At 40.1% G+C, this 16,661-nt stretch overlaps 1 protein-coding gene across 3 annotated transcripts in view; it reads left to right on the forward strand.

Moving 5' to 3' along the window:
* LOC126266861 (CREB-regulated transcription coactivator 1-like) overlaps positions 1-16,661 on the forward strand; it is a 674,669-nt gene that overhangs the window by 329,259 nt on the left and 328,749 nt on the right. The window lies entirely within an intron of this gene.

The raw sequence follows: 16,661 nt of genomic DNA on the forward strand, positions 1-16,661 counted from the left end.
TGAACCGTGGCTTGCGAAAGCTTGAATTTTGTGTGTGTGTTTGTGTTTGTTAGTGTCTCCATCAACATACCAATGCTTTTGTTTGTAGATATAAAACTATTTTTTTGTCATTTGTTATCTGACTTTCTCTGTTAAGACCCCCCCCCCCCCTCAGGAGTGGGTACATGCAATCAGTAGATACAGTCATTTATGTAACATATTTTTATAATCGTGAACTCATCAGATTACAATAGCAAATGTGAAAATACACAAAAAAATTAACTTAAAATTTAAAATTAAAAGATTCTCAGATATCTTGAAATTCCTGGCTCTGGTATATTGCCAGTATCAATATGGATAAAAAGGCAAAAATCATCAACCTTATCTATTCTTGGGATGGATAAACTATCTATATACATAATAAAGTTTGTACGGAACTCTCAGAGCAAGTGTTCTACACATACTTGGCCTTTTTTGTGATAGCAGGACATATTGTAATATACTGTTTTTTTTGCACTTTCTCTTGTTGACTTGACTTCCGATGCTTAATCAAAGTCGTAATTGTGATCTTGTTAGAATTTATGGCTGAATAATTTTAAAAATTAAATTAAAGGAATAAAGTTACTTGCAGAGAAATTATTGTTGTTGTTGTGGTCTTCAGTCCTGAGACTGGTTTGATTCAGCTCTCCATGCTACTCTATCCTGCGCAAGCTTCTTCATCTCCCAGTACTTACTGCAGCCTACATCCTTCTGAATCTGCTTAGTGTATTCATCTCTTGGTCTCCCTCTTACCCTCCACCCTGCCCTCCAATGCTAAATTTGTGATCCCTTGATGCCTCAAAACATGTCCTACCAACTGGTCCCTTCTTTTTGTCAGGTTGTGCCACAAACCCCTCCCCAATTCTAGTCAATACCTCCACATTATTTATGTGATCTACCCATCTAATCTTCAGCATTCTTCTGTAGCACCACATTTCGAAAGCTTCTATTCTCTTCTTGTCCAAACTAGTTATCGCCCATGTTTCACTTCCATACAATGCTACACTCCATACAAATACTTTCAGAAACGACTTCCTGACACTTAAAGCTATACTCAATGTTAACAAATTTCTCTTCTTCAGAAACGATTTCCTTGCCATTGCCAGTCTACATTTTATATCCTCTCTACTTTGACCATCATCAGTTATTTTACTCCCTAACTCCTTTACTACTTTAAGTGTCTCATTTCCTAATTTAATTCCGTGAGCATCGCCCAATTTAATTTGACTGCATTCCATTATCCTCATTTTGCTTTTGTTGATGTTCATCTTATATCCTCCTTTCAAGACACTGTCCATTCCGTTCAACTGCTCTTCCAAGTCCTTTGCTGTCTCTGACAGAATTACAATGTCATTGACGAACCTCAAAGTTTTTATTCCTTCTCCATGGATTTTAATACCTACTCCGAATTTTTCTTTTGTTTCCTTTACTGCTTGTTCAACATACAGATTGAATAACATCGGGGAGAGGCTACAACCCTGTCTCACTCCCTTCCCAACCACTGCTTCCCTTTCATGCCCCTCGACTTTTATAACTGCCATCTGGTTTCTGTACAAATTGTAAATAGCCTTTCGCTCCCTGAATTGTACCCCTGCCACCTTCAGAATTTGAAAGAGAGTATTCCAGTTAACATTGTCAAAAAGCTTTCTCTAAGTCTACAAATGCTAGAAACATAGGTTTGCCTTTTCTTAATCTTTCTTCTAAGATAAGTCATAAGGTGAGTATTGCCTCACGTGTTCCTGTATTCCTACGGAATCCAAACTGATCTTCCCCGAGGTCGGCTTCTACTAGTTTTTCTATTCGTCTGTAAAGAATTTGCATTAGTATTTTGCAGCTGTGACTTATTAAACTGATAGTTCAGTAATTTTCACATCTGTCAACACCTGCTTTCTTTGGGATTGGAATTATTATATTCTTCCTTAAGTCTGAGGGTATTTCGCCTGTCTCATACATCTTACGCACCAGATGGTAGAGTTTTGTCATGACTGGCTCTCCCAAGGCCGTCAGTAGTTCTAATGGAATGTTGTCTACTCCTGGGGCCTTGTTTCGACTCAGGTCTTTCAGTGCCCAGTCAAACTCTTCACGCAGTACGTTATCTCCCATTGCGTCTTCATCTACATCCTCTTCCATTTCCATAATATTGTCCTCAAGTACATAGCCCATGTATAAACACTCTATATACTCCTTCCACCTTTCCGCCTTCCCTTCTTTGCTTAGAACTGGGTTTCCATCTGAGCTCTTGATATTCATACAAGTGGTTCTCTTCTCTCCAAAGGTCTCTTTAGTTTTCCTGTAGCCATCCCTGCTTAGCCATTTTGCACTTCCTGTCGATCTCATTTTTGAGACATTTGTATTCCTTTTTGCCTGCTTCGTTTACTGCCTTTTTATATTTTCTCCTTTCATCAATTAAATTCAATATTTCTTCTTTTACCCAAGGATTTCTATTAGCCCTCGTCTTTTTACCTACTTGATCGTCTGTTGCCTTTTCTACTTCATCCCTCAAAGCTACCCATTCTTCTTCTACTGTATTTCTTTCCCCCATTCCTGTCAATTGTTCCCTTATGCTCTCCCTGACACACTCTACAACCTCTGATTCTTTCAGTCTATCCACGTCCCATCTCCTTAATTTAGCACCTTTTTGTAGTTTCTTCAGTTTTAATCTACGACACTGAGAAATTATTAGTCATTTATCTATATCTACATACATATGCTGCAAGCCACCATATGCTGCACAGGGGAGGTACCCTATACCACTGTTAGCTGTTCGCTTTTGTGTTCCACTTACAGACGGAATGAGGGAAAAACAACTGTTTACATGCTTCAATACAAATACGAACCTTAATTTCTCTTGTCTTTATAGTCCATGTGCGAGATGTAAGGTTGGTAGTAGTAGGATTGTTCCTTATTCAGTCACAAATGCCTGTCCTCTCAACTTTTTCAGTAGTATTTCATGATGAGAATGTTTTCATTTCTCTAGGCATGCCTGTTTGAGTTCACAGAGCATTTCTGTAATACTCTTGTGTTGATCAAACAATCAATAAGAGATGTAGCTGCACGTCTCTGAATTACTTCGATGTTTTCCTTTAATCTGATCTCATTGGGTTACCAATCACTCGAGCAGTACTCAAGAATGGATCACACAGATGATCTGTACCTGATGTCCATTATGATGAGCTACTGTTTCCCAGAATTCTCCCAATAAAACAAAGTATACTATTCGGCTGCCTTATATGCTTGTTCCATTTCATGTCACTTTGCAACATTATGCCTAGATATTGATGTATGTGACTGCGTCAAGCAGCACACCACTAATACTGTATTCGAACATTAGAGGAATCTTTCTCTTACTTGTCTTTATTAACTTCCATTTCCTCACATTAAGAGCAAGCTACCATTCATAACTTGAAATAGAAATTGTTTCAAAGTCATCCTTATCCTTCTGTAGACATTCGAAGACAACCCTTTTCCATACATCACAGCATCATCAACAAACTATCGCAGATTGCTGCTCATTGTATCCATCAGAGTGATTGTGTATATGGAGAACAAGTGCACACCTAACATTACCTTTTTCTCTAATGAACACGCCATCCAGAACAATGTACTGGGTTCTATTACTTAAAAAGTCATCAAGTCACTCACACATCAAAACCTTATTCCATATGTTTAGATCTTCATTATTAATAGTATGCAGTGTGATGCTGTGTCAAACTCTTTGTAGTTTTCTGCAAGCAAATCAGGATGGCAGCTGACACTATTTCAGCTGGTTCATCCAACTCTTAGGTCTGGTGCCTGAGAATACACCTTGGAAATATTTTCAGAAGAGGATACTCAGAGGGAAAAGGATGAGGAACTCTAATAAATAACGGGAACTCAAGGAGTATGTATGATAGGAAACTACTATAAAATCATATGAGGTGTTAACACACTGACTGTGTTATGCAGTCTTGTAGTACCTTGCACAGTTAAGTAGCACAATAATCTATGTCCTGTACTGAGTGCAGAGTAATGCACGTCAAGCGTCTGAGGTTGACTGAGTTTAGAATCCTCAGCAGTGCCGGTGGCGCCGCTTGTAAAGGCTATCATGATGAATCCTCCATGTGATCACATGCTGTCCTCCTGACCTCTCTTCCTTTCAGAAGCTTCTCTACAGCTGGCCTTGTAGTCTGTCTTTACAACACCTCCTCCCCCCTTTCCCCCTCTGAGGGAAAGTTTTGCAATCTGTGCTCCTTAGAACAGCAAAATTTTTCTGGCAGCTGCGTTAGTATGTGCATCATTAATTCATTACTTTATTTACACAAATACGAGGTGTGATCAAATGGGAATAGGGTTTTTCTTAAAGAATCTTTATTTGTTCATCGACATAAACTTCGTCCCTTTCGGAGTAATCCTCCTCAGATATAATACACTAGTGCCACCACTTTTTCTAATCCTGGAAGCACTTCTGGACCAGCTCCTTCAGCAGTTCTGTTTTCATGTCGTCAGTGGTGGCAAAAAAATGTAATTTCCTGGTTCTCTTCAGCCTCAGGAATAGAAAGAAATCACAGGAGGCCTTGTTTGGTGAATGTGGTGGCTGAGGCAACACAACAGTCTTGTTTTTTGCCACAAAAAACATTGAGGTTTAAATGGGAGTATTACCATGATGCGATTTCCACGAATGGTTTTGGCACAATTATGATCGTTAACTTCCAGGTAGTATTCCTTATTGACCATGCAGCCATAAGGCAGGAACTCATGATGCACTATCCTATTGTAATCAAAGAAGATACGGGAAGGACCTTCACATGTGATCAAACTTGTTGAATTTTTTTCGGTTTTGGCTCTTCAGGCAGTTTCATTGAGATGATTGGGCCTCGGTTATCGACTTCATACCTGTATACCCATGTTCCATAACCTGCTATAACCTTCTTTTTTTTTTAAGTTCTGGATCATTATCAACTTCTTTCGGCCATTCTTGAGTCATGAAACTTCACTGCCACATGTTTCATGCACAAAACATTAAAAAAAAAAAAAAAATTCTTGACATGAGCCCAAATTATATGCCAACATCATCACTCACCCCTCTAATAGTGATTCAGTGATTTTCCAGAACCATTTTCTTTACTTCTTCCCCAATGTCATCAGTAACTGACATGTTAGGGCATCTATGGTGGTCTTCGTCTTCTACGTGTTTTTGGTGCTCTTTGAAGTGTTTATACCACTCACAAATTCTTGTCTTATTCATTGTAGATTCATCAACATTTTGAATATGGTGCTGCACTACATTCAATTTTTGAAGCAAAATTTATTACTAATTGTTTGATCCATCTTTTTGTTTTACATTAAATTCGCCAAGTGCTCGAAAACCTGTGTAACAAATTTCAACTTTCGACAGTAAACTTAATATTCAAAACAGCTGAAAATGCAAACATACATCAGGAACAGGTGTACCAACAAGATTAGAAAAAAAAAATTAATTTCTGATCACCACTCGTATATTTTACTATACCTACTGTACATATTCACTTTTTCTATTCATCAGTAATCCAGCTGCATGAAACCAGTCTCAGGACTGAAGACCACTGCAACAACAACAACAACAACAACAATCCAGAAAAACAGCTTTTTCCTATGTGTACAATTAATCATATCCCTTTCATCATGTGTGACTCAGAATAATATCCTCATTTTGTAAACTGTAAGTATCCTCCCAAACTTGTACAAAAACAAATCTACCCTGCTTTATATTTCCAGTCTCCCACCATCTCACAAAGTCCCACCGTCCGGCTACAGAGGAGCATTCCCCTCGTAACAACCTCTCATTATGCCCTGAAATGAGAAATGTCCTGCCCACTACCCTTCCCACCCCTCCCACAGTGGTATTCTGCTGCCTATCAAACCTACAAAACATACGTGTCCATCCCTACATAACCCCTGGTCCCATTCCAACACTACACAGCCCTCATTCCTCCATCGCACCCTATTTACTTCTTTCCTTCCCCCCCCCCCCCCCCCCCCCCCCCCCCAATGTTCTGCTCCCTCCGTCCCGTCTAACTTCCCGACTGCACATAGCTACCCTACCCTCTTTCCACTTGCACTTGTCCCTGCGCGCTCCCCAACAACACGTCACTGTCCGCCACCCCTACCCTACTATCCCTCCTCCTCACCTAGTCACCACTCCCATCAGGCATCGATGCTACTGCTCGCAGTGTGGCCTCACTTGCGTGAGACTGCAGTCGTGTATGTGAACTGTGTTTGCATGAGTTTGTGTATGTGTGTGTTGGCCATCTGATTCTGATGAAGGCCTTACTGGCTGAAAGCTACATTTGTGACAGTCTTTTTGTTGTGCCTCTCTGCGACTCAGCGTCTCTGCTATATAGTGAGTAGCAACTTTCCTTTTCGCCATATTGTTTCATTCTATTTTGAATTAGGTAGACATATTCATTTATGGTACTTGTATCTGCATGCAGCAATGATAACTTTTTGTCTTAAATTATGCATTTCCTTGACACTGCATACATTTGCACAACTTAACTCATTTACCATAAAGACATGATAATCTTCTACTTATCAAAGGCAACCTACATTATCTTCGTCATAAACACGTTGTAAATACACAAGTCATAGTGTAAATGTTTGCGTAAAGCAACTCATAAACTCATTATGATCACTCTTCCTTTCAAGCCATACTTTTGCACAAAGCAATACTTATCAGAAACACAGTATGATCTTCTTTCTTTTAATTTATACTTTTGCACAAAGCAGTTCCTATCATAAACTCGTTGTGATCTCTTTTGCAGTCAGGAATTCACAGCAATGTCATTTTGGGCCATTTTCATCTTATTATCACTTCAGCTCTGGTTTATCTTTTTGACATTAGCATTAAAGTCTGTCTTCTCTCTATGTTTTCAACATCTTGTTGATATAATGCTTCTCTTGTATGTTACATTACCACTATCCTTAGCCGCATATCTAATGAGCAGTCTTGTAAATATATATGTTTTTCATTTTCTTGTAAATCTCGTCAAACAGGCTGGTATCTGAGCAGTTCCCTATCAGAATACCAATTTACTATATTATTTCTCTCATATTATATTACAACAGTCATACAGTCATCACCTATGGTTATATACTTGAACTGAAAACAGTCTTTACAACAATGACATTTCCGACAAATACACAGAATCACAATCATAATTGCTATACTTGTCCCCATATAACTCCAAATGGGTATGTAATTGCTATACTTGTCCCCATATAATGCCAAATGGGTGTATTACTTAATAAAATCCCACTAAAAGGAGTAGTTTGCTGATACAAAGTTTCATTCCCCAACTCGTCAAGTTTATGACCTGCTGCATTTAAATCATGCAACTGTCTTAGCATGTGCTCAACAGGCAAATTCAAATTAAATTGCGGTGTTGCGCTCTCTCTCTCTCTCTCTCTCTCTCTCTCTCTCTCTCTCTCTCTCTCTCTCTCTCTCTCTCTCTCTCTTTAAGTTTGAATCTGTATCATTTTTTGATATGTTTGTTCTTATAATACATTCTTATTGTATCAGTATTTGAGCACCATATCCTCTACATTTGCCCAAAAATTTCAATTTGCTTGTACTACAAATAACTACATCAGAAAGTTCACTGTCACTGCATAATACTGTAAGACCTCCATCTTTTGGTGCTACAAATAACACTCATTTCCCATTATTTATGTCCAAACACTTTCATTCAATACTATACATACTTCTGAGTGCAGTATTTGGGTATCTTCAAGGCAGTGTAACATTCTTGCTTTGGATATCTCATGATCTCAACAAAAGAACAAACTTCTGCTTATACACTCTCTGACTTTGATCCCCATTGTATGTAATAATTGACTGTTACTCAGATTTAGATTTGGTGTTTTAGAATCATCTGTTAACAGTATTTTCTTCTCTAGGGTTATATTCATAAATAACTGTTTCCTTGCACCTACATCAACAGGAGGTGGCCAAATTTTCTACGAGGGGAATATTTATTATGTAACTTAAAATATTTCCAGCAGTGAATACATCAAGATCAATTACTTTAAGCAGTTGATAATCATTGTCAGTAACCTGTAAGTGCTTATCTTTAATGTCATCTTTTATCAACTGTCATCTTTTATCAACTCAAGATATTTGATTACCTGCGCAGGATTAATTAGGTGCAGTTCCAAAATACTGTTCTCCACATTTATGGTTGCTGTAATTAGCAAATAATAGTAATTTCTACAATGGTTTACATCAGTTTATAACTTGAAAATTTAGCTGTTTTTCGACATAATCACCATTTCTGTCGATGCATTTTTGTAGACTCTGTGCCAGTTTTTGTATGCCCATGCCATACCAGCTCACCGCCATGCTGTTCAGAAATTTATGAACCTCTTCTTTCACCTCGTCGTCGGAGCTGCATCTCTTTCTGGCCAAATATTCTTTTAACCTAGGGAACAGGTGATAGTCACTGGGCGCCAAGTCAGGACTGTAGGGTGAGTAGGTGATTATGTTCCACTGAAACTGTTGCAGGAGTGCAACGGTTGGCCAAGAGATGTGTGGGCGAGCGTTGTCATGGAGAATGTGTATGCCCTTGCTCAACATTTCTCTTCTCCGGTTTTGAATTGCCCGTTTTCAGGGTCTCACAGTACCTGTCAGCGTTAATTGTGGTCCTAGTGGGTATAAAGTCGACCAACGATACCCCTTTCCAATCCCAAAAAACGATTGTCATGACTGTAACAGCAGACTGTGTTTGTTTGAATTTCCATGGCTTTGCCAAAGAAGGATGCCGCCACTGGCGTGATTGTTGCTGGGTCTCATGGGTAAAGTGTTATGCCCAGGTTTCATCACCTATGACAAATTTATCGTGTTTGGCTGCAAGGCAGTGAAGAAATGCGCAGAAAGCATCAACTCATGTGGTCCTCAGTCAGCATGCGTGGCATCCATCTTGCACACACATTGCGGTAGTTCAATGTTTCCGTTAAAACTCTGTGAGTGGTGCTTTGGTAAACCTCAGCGACCAACGTGCAAAGATCATCCAGGGTGATCCGTCAATCTTCATGCATGCTTTTCTCAACCTTCAACACTGTCTCCTCAGAAATTGACGGTCTCCCGCTCAACGACTGCCAAGCCAAGACTGAGCACCTGAGTGTGGCACACGCACATTTACACACAGCACGTGAAGCACTCTTCATAACAGTGTGACCAACTGCCATACAAACAGAGTTCTGTACTTAGAAAAAAATAGGAGACCTCACTTTTGGGATTACCTTCGTAACAGAACTTAAACTGCTTGTTGGAACTGCTGTGGATGTGTGGATGTTGAGTTCTATCATAATATTTTTATTGTTCCATTTAGTCTGAGCATTAGAAGCTCATGTAGCTCTCATTCACTCTTTAAACGTGAGCACATAATCATCATAATTGTAGATTACTTCTGCTGGGTTCTTTTGTAAAATTTCTGGTGTACTATACTGTAATTGTGTAATCAAATATACATGACAGGAAAATGGCCAAAGGAATTTACAGGAAGTATCTTAATACCCATAAAAAAGAAAATAACAACAAAAAGTGTGTGGAACATAGAACAGTGAGCCTGATATCACATGCAGCCAAAGTTTTGCTGGATGATGCTCAACAGAAGGCTATTTGGAAAGCTGAATTGCATAATAGGAGATGAACAATTTGGTTTCAGGCGAGGAGTGGGAACTAGAGATGCCATTGGGCTACTGAGAATGTTAGGAGAGAGGTACATGGAGAAGAAAAGGAAGGTGTATGTTGGGTTCATTGATCTTGTGGAGGCTTTTGACTGTGTCAGATGGGACAAACTGCTGGAAATCCTAAGGAGGGATAGACGGCTAAATAGAAATTTGTATTTGAACTAGAGAGCAAGAGTAAGAATAGGTGGTGTGATGAGTGGAGAAATTGAATGCGGAAGAGGTGTAAGATTAGGTTGTTGTTTATCACGAACACTGTTCAATATCTATCTGGAGGAAATTATTAATGAAAGTTTTGATGGAAGGAGAGGAGTTTGTATTGGGGATCAGAGAGTGGACTGTATAAGATTTGCAGACGACATGGTTGTGATGGCAGAGAGTGCAAGAGAGATGGAACAAATGTTAGGTGATCTAAACACAAAATTAGAAGAATATGGAATGAAGATTAACCAATTGTAATGGTAATTGGAGGAAAGGGGAGAAAATGTCATATGAAAATAGGGGGAGAGGAAATAGAGCAAGTGAATAACATCAGTTACTTGGGAAGTGTACTGATGGGTATGTATTGCTCGAAAGAAGTTAGGAAAAGAATGGCAATGGCAAAAGACAGATTCAAGAGGAAACAGAAATTACTTTGTGGACCACTAAACAAATATCTGAGGAAAAGACTTGCCAAATGTTACATCTGGAGTGTTGCGCTGTATGGTGCAGAGACCTAGACATTGAGGAAGGAAGATGAAAGACTGAAAGCACTAGAGATGTCGATATGGAGAAGAATGGAAAAAGTGAAATGGGAAAACCGAGTAAGGAATGAAGAAGTATTAAGAAGTGTTGGAGAAGAAAGAAACACGCTGAAAGTCATCAGAAAGAGAAAACGGAACTGGATTGGACATTGTTTCAGGAGAGACTGTTTATTGAAGGAAGGAATAGAAGAAATGGTGGACGGAAAAAGGGGGAGAGGAAAAGGAAGGTATCAAATACTGGGCAGTATCAAACCGGACAAATATTCAGAAATGAAAAGACTGGCTATGGACAGACATAAGTGGAAGAGGCTTAACCCATGACAAGACCTGCCATAAGGCAGAATACCATACTACTACAATATACACTTTCCCGAACAAAAACTCAGGAGATATGTACTCAGTTGCACTAAGCAGCATTGTGTTGAATACAAAAACCGTATATGGGATCCATGTATCACAGTTAGTCTGTAATTAGTCTGTATAATGCCTGAGCATTTCAGCTAAAGCTCTGTGTGTTCTTTCTAATGCTCCATGACTCTGTGGGTGGTAGCTCATGGTCCGGATTTTTTCTGTACACATTCTCTTTGCATTGTTTCACCGGTAAAGTTACTATTATATCACTCAGTAGCATTGATGGTATGCCTAACTTAAAAATAATGTTTTCCACTAGCACTCTTGCTACCATTCCCACATCTTGTATTTGATATGTTCTGCAACTAGAAATTTCATCAGTGCATCCAGAAGTGTAAGTATATACTTGTTGTCAAAGTGGGACCATGATCTTTTAAAGCGGTGCTCAGAGGTTGTTGTCATTTCCACTGGCATAAATATGTTGTCCTATATTGGCTTTCATGCCTTCTCACATACAATATTTCCTTGTTATGTTAGAAGTTCTCCCAATTCCTTGATGACTACCAATTGGCGAATCATGTAACTGCTTCAGGATCACTTTCTTTTCTTCTAGATTCAAACTAGCAACTAGTTCTCTCTCAGCTGTGTTCTGAGTGTTATGGCCTGTGTGTCACCCTTGCCCAAATGGCCTGGGTTATTGGCCTGGCGGCTCGTCTCTTCTTCTCCAAAGGTCCCAGTAGTGTCGCCATTTGCGACATTGGAAATGGCTTTTAAACATTTGCTCCCTATAGCTGTTTTGGCTGTTTCAATTCTCTTTCTCGGTCTTTATTGTCTTCAGTTTCAGTACTATAGTCCAATTAAAATTATGTGATAGTTAACATTACACATGTGGAGCTTGTTTTCTCCAGTGAGATGCTCAACATCACACACAAACTGTTCACTGTTGCCAAATTACCACAACAGAGACCCAGTCTGGAACAGATTTTCAACATTCCCCATTGGTTTAAATCAGTGCCCACTTGCAGCCAGTGTGTGTAGTTCCTTTGTGTCTTATTTAGTCAATTTACTTCCAATTATTTGTCTGGCTTTCTTTCTTGATGTGTTTATACCTCAAATGCTGGGTGTGCCCTTTTATTTCATATGACACACACACACACACACACACACACACACACACACACACACACACACACACACACACACTGATGGTAACGAAGTGCACATGTTACATTCACAGCACTAATCAAACACTACTGGATATTATGATTCCAAGTAATAATGCATGGAATTACCCCTAATTATGATTAAAAACGGGGGAGGGGGGATGCTAGTGGGAAAGTGGCAGACTGTAGCACACTATAGGTGCCTAAATTTGATATCTATTAACAATGCATATCCCCTTCTGAGAATTGGATGGGCCATGGAAGGCCAAGTCTTGCAACGTTTTATCGGTTTCATATTTGAGGACCTCTTTTGTGCATGTTGTATTCGATACAGCCATGAACGTTCTGCCCGACCTGCTTGTGGAATGATCTAGATTTCATGTCTTACAACATGAGTATGCTTCAACTGGTCACCTGGCAAGTGAAATATGTCATTGTATGCCATACAAATTTCCATAATGGCATTTCTTTCTTCACAGTTCAAATGTTTGACAATGAGATTTTCTTTTAATTTACTCACCCTGGACTTTTCTCTTTCTTTACTCTTGTCACTCGGCCTCCTCAAGTGGCGTTCCTCAACCACCAGTACTAGACACTTCATCGATGTATTTTCTTCTGTCACATTTAGCACATTTGTGCCATCTCTTACCAATAGCAGTGCTTCTGGTACATGGACCCCTGATCATACTCGTTCTTATATCTACCTGCACTCTGAAAATTCCTTCCTGTATCAGACCCATGATCAATCTTTGACCCATTCTAGTGTCTTCTCTTGCAGGTTCTCTCTTGCATTGATTCTTAGTTTTGTGGCTCCATCTGCAACTGAATTAGCATTCTTTTTTTGCAGCTTCTACTGTCATCCAACACTGCAACTGAACCTACACTTTCATGTCTCGCAGCTCCTGCCAGCATCAAACTGGCACCTATTGTGTTCGATACAACTCTTCTCTGTTTTGCAGCTCCAACCACACCGAACAAACACATTGTTTCCTCACAGCTCCTACCACTTCCACATTAACATCTCGCTTTTTTGTGGCTACTGCTGCCATCAAACCAGCTCTTCCCATGTTCAACATAACTTGCCATTGTTTCGCAGGTCCTACTGCTACTGAACTAACACATTGCTGTCTCATAGCTCCTGCCAGACTTGCACTAATGTAGCTATTTCCCAGTGCCTCTGCCATTCTCTCGTTAACATCTTTTCCATAAAACTTTCTCTCTGAGAGCTGATGTTCTCATGCTGTTCACAACTTGATTTACTTCTCACAAATCCATATACTTTTTGCATCATAATTTATCACAGCATTATGACTAGTTAGGAAACTGCTTTGTAAGAGATCCTCAAATGGTAGATCTACCTCTGCTCCAGTACCTCTTGCAACCTGCAATTCAATATCTGTAACACCTTATATCTTAGCAACGCTACTAGCAATCCATCTGCTCCCAATACTTTCACCTGGATCACACATTCAAGCATTCCAAAAGCTTCCTTTTAACAACACATGTTTGAGCACCACTATCGATCAGCATCCTCATCATATTCACTTTTCCCTTTTCACATCATAATACTATAAAATCATTTCTATTCATACATGCAGCAGTAAATATTTTTCATGACATAGGGCAATATGACTGTCTCGTTGTTTCTAGTTGTCCTGCCTCTTAATCTTTCTTTTCGCCAGCCATGCACATTCATTACATTGCCTTATTGCCTTGCAAAGTGGTCCCTTTCATTACACTTAAAATGTATTTTATGTCTCTTGACTCTGCCAATGGTGCAGTGTGCCCTAATATTTTACTGTAAATTTTCACTGGCTTTAATCAGTCCATTTCTGTAAAAGTGCCCTTTAAATTCTTGGTTTATTTCCACTAGCTTTTCTGCATTTTCCTGTGGCAATTTTGCTAACCTATCTTCTTTTTCGTTTTCATCCTTGAGCTTTGCTTCCAGTTCTGTCTCAAATAGATAACATTTTGTTTGGTATTTCAGTGCTTGTGTTGTTCCAAGTTTGGATATGTATGCAATATCGTATATATCCACCACACTGGGCAAGCAACTTTCAAGTAAAATGTGTCACCTGTATGCGAATATACATAGTGGATGTACGAGTACAGGTTGTGGTCATGTGGTTGATGACATGGGAAAGTTTAAGTCTGGCTGTAGGTCATGCTCAAATAACCGGGCAACCCAGCTTCGAGTCCAGGTCTGGCTCAAATTTTCTTTGTCATCTTTCCATTATACAGCTGATACTTGTCCATATTTGCAACTGCGAATACATTTCATGGATAATCTATTAGGTTTCTCCCTATCAGCTTTTCTTTCACCAATGCTATAGCACTCTCCTCGGTAGAGTCAGTATCAGCAGCTTCAGAGTGTGTTACTGTCTCAGTGGTGTCACCGCCAGACACCACACTTGCTAGGTGGTAGCCTTTAAATCGGCCATGGTCCGTTAGTATACATCGGACCCGCGTGTCGCCACTATCAGTGATTGCAGACTGAGTGCCGCCACATGGCAGGTCTAGAGAGACTTCCTAGCACTCGCCCCAGTGGTACAGCTGACTTTGCTAGCGATGGTTCACTGTCTACTTACGTTCTCATTTGCCGAGAAGATAGTTTAGCATAGCCTTCAGCTACGTCATTTGCTACGACGTAGCAAAGCGCCATATTCAGTTACTATTGATATTGAATCATGTGCTGTCAAGAGCGACGTTGGTCATTAATGGATTAAAGTTAAGTATTCCACCAGCTATGTCCGTTTTTCTAAATTCTAATTTCCTTGTCCTGTTCCAGACCTCACACAAGCCTGCGTGAGCTAAAACGCGTGCCTTTCGGCCTCCTGTAGCAACACGGTGTTGGCTCTCCTGCCAACCACAACAGTCTCTCTCCTATACCCCTCAATATTGTTTCAAGGCAGACTGTGTATGAAAATTGCTTTGCCCTAATTTCAGAACCACAGCAATAATTCCAGTTAACTCAGCTTCCATTATGACAACCCCAATGGCTTCCCTAAAATGATACAGCAAGACATCAGTATGCTAACCCCACAGTGCAATTTTTTTTTTACCATGATCTTGTCTACTTCCAAACAACTTACAGGAATAATAGCCTAATGTGCATTTACAAGCAAAATTTTCCATGAAAACAGCTCATACGACAGACCATGTGGTTGTCAAATCCCTGACTAACAGTTTACACCTGGCAGCTCCTACTATTTGTGTCTTGACTTAAGCAAAATATTATGCTCTCCTGGGTCCAGCAACTTAAATGCACTATCAAAATTATCCAAAAACTCATTACCTGTGGTTTGTTGCGATGAAAAGCTTGTGCTAATAATTTTAATGCATCACTTAAACTAATGTGCTGCCTGATTTGTAATGACAGTGCAACATCGCTTTACCTGCTTGTTTTGTGGCATATTGTACCAGTAAGCCTTGTCACCATATTTGAGTGTGCCAGCAGTCTGTGCTGCCTCTCTATCTTTCCGTCACCTCCCAGCTACATGGCCCTTGCTGCCAGCCAGCCCTGGCTGCCACATGCCTCCTGTTACATTATCTGCTTCCATGCAGCTGGTAGGGCCCCTCTGGCCCATCCAGCCCATTGACTGATGTTGCTGCCTCCCTCTGGAACATGAGGCTCCCATATCTCATTGTCAACCTGCCTCCCACAAAGTCAAACTCATGCCGTGGCAGACCTTCCTCGCCCATCAGATCTCGTGCTGCCTCCCAATAGATTGGTGTGCAGTCATGCCGCATTGGCAACACATCTCTCATGTAGACAAACCCATGCCATAACAATCCTTTCTGGGCCTTCACTATACTCTTCTCTTTTCTTTTTTCTTCATCTCAGTCATAGCTCTCAAAGCCGTTGGTCCTTTCCTCACTTTGAAGTGTGTACCATCAGAAGTCAACAACATACTATACCTAGTTCTCAATCCATGGCTTGTTCAATCACCATTGTGTGTAGAGACAATAAGGCTTTGGCTTCCTGGTAGCCAACACTTGAAAGTAGGGATGCCTAATTTGTGCCAACTCCACAGAATAGGAGTGCATATTTTTAGCCAACCTCACACATGGCACAAAAATATTTGCATCTGTAGCATCCTGCAAGTGGATCAGAATGGGAGCTGATACTGTTATCTGTTGTGAAGTGACTCGTCCAGCTAATAGCTCTGGTGCCTGAGAATACAAGTTGGAAATATTTTCAGATAAAGAAAATTGGTGGGAAAAGGACAAGGAACTCTGATAAATAACTAGAAGTGAGGAATATATAGGATGGGAAACCGCTATCAAATCCTACAAGGCATTAACACATTGACTTTGTTGTGGAGTTCTGCATTAACACATTGACTTTGTCGTGGAGTTCTGCATGTACCATGTGCAGCTAAGTACCACTAGAAACTATATCCCATTCTGAGGGTAGAGTAATGAGGCAGACTGAGTTCTGAGTCCCCAGCACCACAGGTGGCAGTATTTATAAAGGACAGTCAAACACACTTCCCACTTGATCATGTGCTGTCCTCTGACCTTCTAGGAGCTTGTCTCCAGCCGGTCATGTAATCTCCTGCTTCCTGGTATCACTGCTGATGTTGGGTTACCCATATACTTGCACACACTGTGGAATAATACAACTCAGGCTACCCACTCTTCATATCTTACACAAGTCATTCACGAAATTTCTGGAAATTAA

Source organism: Schistocerca gregaria, chromosome 4 (genome assembly GCF_023897955.1).
Source record: "Schistocerca gregaria isolate iqSchGreg1 chromosome 4, iqSchGreg1.2, whole genome shotgun sequence".
Classification (NCBI taxonomy): Eukaryota; Metazoa; Arthropoda; class Insecta; order Orthoptera; family Acrididae; genus Schistocerca; species Schistocerca gregaria.